General features: G+C 43.1%; 1 protein-coding gene and 1 pseudogene across 1 annotated transcript in view; one reads left to right on the top strand and one right to left on the bottom strand.

The window, feature by feature from the left end:
* Positions 1-6,307, bottom strand: part of Pp2d1 (protein phosphatase 2C like domain containing 1) — a 27,771-nt gene that overhangs the window by 12,043 nt on the left and 9,421 nt on the right.
* LOC101579951 lies at positions 72-1,467 on the top strand (annotated as a pseudogene).

Here is a 6,307-nt window from a genome sequence, read left to right as displayed (position 1 = left end):
GCTGCTCCTCGTGGGGCTGAGCGCTGCTCCTCGTGGGGCTGAGCGCTGCTCCTCGTGGGGCTGAGCGCTGCTCCTCGTGGGGCTGAGCGCTGCTCGGCAGCAACATGCCTCAGAGGAAGAAAAAGCCCTTTATAGAGAAGAAAGTTGTACTTTCTTTTCACTTGGTACGCCGGAGCCAGCGAGATCCTTTAGCAGCAGATGAAACTGCGTCCCGAAGGGTTCTGTTGCCCACACAGAAAGTAAATGACAAAGAAAGGCCCGCAGAGCAGAGGAAGTATGGAGTGTTTTTTGATGATGACTGTGACTACCTGCAGCACTTGAAGACCTCGGGGGCCCTCGGAGCTCATCCCCACCCTTGGCTCCCGAGAGTACAGCTGCAGAGATGAGGAGGACGACGCTTCAGTGATTCCTAGCACTAGAATTAAGCTGCCTTCATCAGTGTTTGCATCAGAGTTCGAGGAAGATGTTGAATTGTTAAATAAAGCAGCTCCAGTTTCAGGGCCTCGACTGGATTTTGATCCTGACATTGTTGCAGCGCTTGATGATGATTTTGACTTCAATGACCCAGATAATGTGCTTGAAGATGACTTCATTCTTCAGGCCAACTGGCCAACCGGAGTAGAAGGAGAAATGGATATTCCGAAATCAGCGAGTGAAGACAGTAGCGAATGGGAAGATGCAGAGGAGACAGGCAGTGGTAGCGAGGGGGACTGCGACTCTGAGGGCCTGCTGTCGGATGAAGAGACACCATCTCACGGGGCCATAGAGAAGCTTTTATTCTGGGAGGAGGAAACAAAAAGTCGTTTCACGGAGTACTGTGACCTCCTCAGTCATGCGGAGGAATGAGCAACTGACCCTACATGATGAGAGATTTGAGAAGTTTTACAAATAATATGATGATGTTGAAATTGGAGCTCTGGATAACACTGAATTGGAAGGTTCCATTCAAGTACGCAGCAGTCACTTACAGGAAGTTTTGAATGACTACTATAAAGAGAAGGCTGAGAATTTTGAGGATCAAGACCTGCCAGCGAGTGAGCTTGATGAGTCTGAAGAGATTATTACTGTAGTTCTTGAAGACACCAAAGAGAAGTGGGATTGTGAATCCATCTGCAGTACATACTCAAATTTATACAATCATCCTCAGCTTATCAGGTATCACCCAAAGCCCAAACAAATCCACCTATCTTCTAAAACAGGAATTCCTCTCAACGTCTTACCTAAGAAAGGACTCACAGCAAAGCAAGTCGAATGAATGCAGATGATTAATGGCAGTGACCTGCCTTGGGTCTCAACCCAACCACGATCGAAAAATGAAAGCAAAGAAAGTGAAAGAGCAAGACAGCAAGCTATAAAAGAAACAAAGAGTGGGAGGGAAAAGCCAAGTTAGCATTCAAGCTAGAGAAGAGAAGACGGGTGAAGAAGCTGCTGAACTTGAAGAGGAATGTTGAAGGTCTAAAGCTGTAGATGGCAGGACATTGAACATGAATAGGAAGAGGGTGCTTCGGATCAGGGGGCACCTCGTTACCCCAGTCAGCAGGGATGGTCCTCAGAGTACTCTGCCACTTACTGGCAGACAGCAAGGGAAAACTACAATCCTTAAAATATTTTGTACAAACTGCAAGTTTTCCCTGTCAACCATCCTATACATATTGTAAATTTTTTTTTGTTGTTGATTTTGTTGGGAGGCAGGTAGTGGTGGGACAGTTTTGGAGCAGGATAGTGGGACAGTTGCAATGGTTGGTACATCACATGTTGTTGTCTTCATGGTGGTTGTTCTTGGTGCAGGATGAAGTACATGGTGTCCTGTTCAGGCACTGTTGATGTGGATCTTGCTTCTCATTGAGTTAAGAGAGGGTGGCTGTGTGTCTATCCTGTTTTGTGTGTACAGATGAGGGGTGGTCCTTCATTTGTATCCCCCTTTTTCATTTGGTTTTGCCAGAGATGGGTATTCCATTGCCATTTGGATGTTGTAGGTGCATGAATTCGGCAAGGTGGTCCAGTGTAGTCCAGTGGTCGTAGTGGGTTGTCTGTGGGACTGTGCAGACCTCAGGGGTCTTCTCTGAAATTGCTAGGCTCTAAACCTTGTTCCCTGCTTAGCTGTGCTTTCTACCACCAAAGAAAGCTGTGCTTTCTTTCTTTTTTTTATTCCATTTTATTGGGAGGCAAATAGCAATGAGATAGTTTCAAATCAAATTAGTAGGACAGTTTCAATAATTAACACATTGCATATTGTCTACCTAGTGGTTATTTGTTGTACAGATGCAGACATGATATTCTATTTGCAAACACTGTTAGAAAAATCCCTCTGTTCATTGAGTTGAGTGTAGCTGTATGTACTGACTATTTTGAATACATGGATACACAATGGTCATTCATCTATATCCCCTTTTTTTGTTTAGTTCCGTCATTTGAATGTTATAGGTGTGTGAACTCAGCAAAATATTCCAAAATGGTCTGGTGGTCCATGATAGTGTTGAGTCTTCCACATGACTGGCAGTGTTGGCCTGAGTTCCCTACAGCTCGACATAACAACATGGCTTTACTTCCTATACTTTGTTTTTATACTTTTCTGCTGGATGGTTGAGACCAAGATAAAGCAAGACCTATGTAGCAAGAATTATGGCTTTTGGATCTGGTAGGGTCAGTCAAATCCCCTCAGGATTTATCCTGGGACCCTATACCTCAGTTTGTAGATCCTTCATCATTGTCGGCCATGTGGATGAGTCATGGCCATTACTTGACTAATTTTCTCTCTGTGAAAGCCTAAGAGCATGTTTTCTCTCCATGTGGCTCTCCTTAGGCACACTCTACATCATCGATCACTTTCCTCTTTGGTCCCATAATCTCCTTGATCAGAAGATTTGTGACACAATTGAGTTGCATGGTGTTGCAGTACAGGTTCTCATGTGTCCTGAGTCTTGGTTAGCCTTGGAAGGCTGGGGCCAGGATGTTGGCTATCCTTGCGACCCTCCTTTTTCTCTAATTTTTGATCTGCAGACTTGGGTTGTTGACCCTCCAGAGTAGAGGCTTGTTGTTATTACTGTACAACCTAGGCTGTTGAGCTTGACTTCACTGTCTGTCTGAATGTCAAACATCTTGGACATAACATGGAACAGGTGTTTTTTATCAAATGTTGATGTGTTGAGCTTTGGGTCCCTGCAGAGAGTATGATGAGGGAAGATATGGAAAATGAAAATATATTTAAAAAATATAAAAAAATTAAAATTAAAAAAAAAAAGAAAATGAAATTTTAAGCCAGGTATGGTGGCTCATGCCTGTATTCCCAATACTTGGGAAGCTGAGGCAGGAGGATCATTGCAAGTTCAAGACCAGCCTGGATTACAAAGTGAACTGAAGACCAGCCTGAACTGCATAGCCCTGTCTCAACAACACATGAAGAAAGAAATTTTTAAAAACAATTTATACTGTAGCATATGATAGGTTTTTAAAAAAAATATCAGTATGGGGGCAGGGGAGATGGCTCAGTGGAATAAGCGCTTCCCTGGCAAGCACAAGGGCCTGAGTTCAATCCCCGGTTCCGCAAAAAAAATCATTATGCTAAATCTATCTTTTTTGCAAAGTAAAAATTAAAAATTAGAAGAGACAAAAAGGAAGGCATAGGAGGAAAGAAAGGCTAGGAGCTACAGCCCCTGGCTTCAATCTCCAGCACATACTGCCATATATTAATGATACAGTAAGAAGGTCTAATATGGGGCCAGGGAGATGGCTCAGTAGAATAAGCACTTGGCTGGCAAGTGCAAGGACATGAGTTCAATCCCCAGTTCTGCAAAAAAAAAAGAATAATATAAGCTTGGTTAGATCATTAAAATGAAAAGAACATAACAGAAACAAGTTTGGAGAGAAAGTTGCACACACCAATTTGCAAGGTCAAGAAACTAAAATATCCCAAGTAGGATTTTTAGAAATCCACGTGCAAATAAATTATGCCACATTAAGGACAGAAAATATATATTAAAAACAGAAAGAAAAAAATCTGATTACATTTAAAGAGTCTGCTTTTTATCAGTAACAACAGAAGACAGAGAAAATTATCTTTAAAAAATGCTGAGAGAAAACTACCAAATAAGAATTTTTCGGGGCTGGTGAGATGGCTCAGTGGTCTAAAGCACCTACTTAGAACAAGCTTAGCAAAGCGCAGGGACCGCGGTTCAATTCCCCAGCACCACATGCCAGCCACATGGGGGCGAGGCTGGCCACACACACACACACACACACACACACACACACACACATTAAAAAAAAAAAAAAAAAAAAAAGAATTTTTCACTCCACAAAAATATCTTCCAAGACAGGTTTGGCATGGTGGTACTGGCCTGTAATCGCAGCCTGGTGGAAAGTTGAGACAAGGATCACAAGCTCAGGGCTGGCCAAATAACTCAGCAGATTAAAGCGCCTGCAAGCAGGCAAAGGGGCCTGATCCCCAGGCCTACCATGCCAGCCCCCCTCCCATTGCATGCTGAGAAGCCAATTGAGACTGGGCGTGGTGGCACGCACCTGTAATCCCAGCTCTTGGGAGGCTGTAAACAGGCGGATCACTATGAGTCCAATGTAGTAGTGAGACCCTGAGTACCCTGTAGACCCTTCCCTAAAAAATAAAAAAAAAATAAAAAGATAACAAGCACAAGCTCAGACAGTACGCACACAATGGCTAGTGGAAGGCTAAGGAAGCAGCAGGCCACAGGCTCGGGGCCCATTGTCCTACACCATCTGTGGCAACAAATGTGAGCGCTGACTTGGACACACAACTTGTTAATCCCTACATGCAGAAACCAGGTACAGCATCTGTTCTTTGGTCATCACCTGGCTTTTCAGAATTGTCCGGAGAGATGCAGATACATGTTATAATGAAGCTGAAGATGTCACTGGAAGCCATGTAGAAGATGCAGGACATTTTGGGTTTTTGTTTTGTTTTGTTTTGTTTTGTTTTGTTTTGTTTTGTTTTTGGCGGGACAGGGGATTGAACTCAGGCTCTTGTGCTTGCCAGGCTTATTCTACTGAGCCTCTCCCCAGCCTGATGCAGGACATTTTGAAGAGTGGTTGCTCACTGCCTAAAGTTTGTCCCTAGGCCAGTTCAGTATTTGGGAATCTTGATCCAAAGAAGTAGCTCAATACAGTCTGAACCAAAGTTCCTGTGACAGTGAAATGTAGCAAGTGTTGACCACACAGACACGGAATAAAAACCTCGCTGATTAGATGACAAAAACAGCAATGTTAGCACTTATTTGACTAATCAAAGGGTACAAAATGGTCACACAGAAATGTAGAATAATCCAGTGTTAGAACTACGTCTGAAAATGTGAATATCTTGGGAGGAGTGAATCTTATAGGACAGGATGATACCAGTGTCATTGAATGTTGGAAATTGGCTTCAACAAATGAAATTCCACAAGATATTGTGAAATAAGGGTCAGGGAAATGGTTCAGTGGAAAAAGTGCTTCCCTGGCAAGCACAAGGGTCTAACTTCAATCCCTGGTGCCACAAAAAACAAAACAAAAAAAGATGTTGTGAAATAAATACACAAATGATGAAACCTAAGTAAAACATGTAGAAGTAGCCATAACCATATAGCTACAGCCATCCTTTAAAATGTGTTTATTATAACACCTCACGAGCAGAACTGCAAGTACCCTTAGACCTTTTGTACTTTGCAGGGTTTTCTGTGCTGTAGCAGAGAAGGAAAAAATTATTTCTTCCCAAGGAACTGTTCAAAAAAATTGTGGACCATACTGGTAAGCTGGCACGTGGACAAGCAGGTGCAGTATCAGAAGGACCTGCAGTGACAACAGCAAAGCCACATAGAAGTCAGCTGTGCCCTCCCAAAAAACAGGGGACAGGAAGAACTTGCGGAAAGATGGCAGGATGGTAAACAGCAAAGAAAGAGCCTCTCTAATCTCCGCTGTCTGGGGCCGGGGAGATGGCTCAGTAGAATAAGTGCTTCCCTGGCAAGTGCAAGGGCCTGAGTTCAAGCCCCAGTTTTGCAAAAAAATAAATAAGTAAATAAGTAAAAATGTGGAATAAACACTTCCCTGGCAAGCACAAGGGTCTGAGTTCACCTCCCCGGTTCTGCCAAAAAAAATAAATAAAGTAGAAGGATCACAAGCTCAAACCCAGCCTGGACAATGTAGTGACTTAATAAGACCCTGTCTCAAAACTTAAAAAAAAAAAAAAAAACAGAAAAAGGAATGTAGCTCAGGGCCAAGGTCCTGGGTCAAATCTCCAGGACCAAAAAAATGAAAATGGTGACATTTCAACAGATACTTCCAAAATCCAGAGAATTTATAA

The sequence above is a fragment of the Octodon degus genome, unplaced genomic scaffold, assembly GCF_000260255.1.
Source record: "Octodon degus isolate 3935 unplaced genomic scaffold, OctDeg1.0 scaffold00361, whole genome shotgun sequence".
Classification (NCBI taxonomy): Eukaryota; Metazoa; Chordata; class Mammalia; order Rodentia; family Octodontidae; genus Octodon; species Octodon degus.
This window is presented reverse-complemented; position numbering and strand designations above follow the sequence as displayed.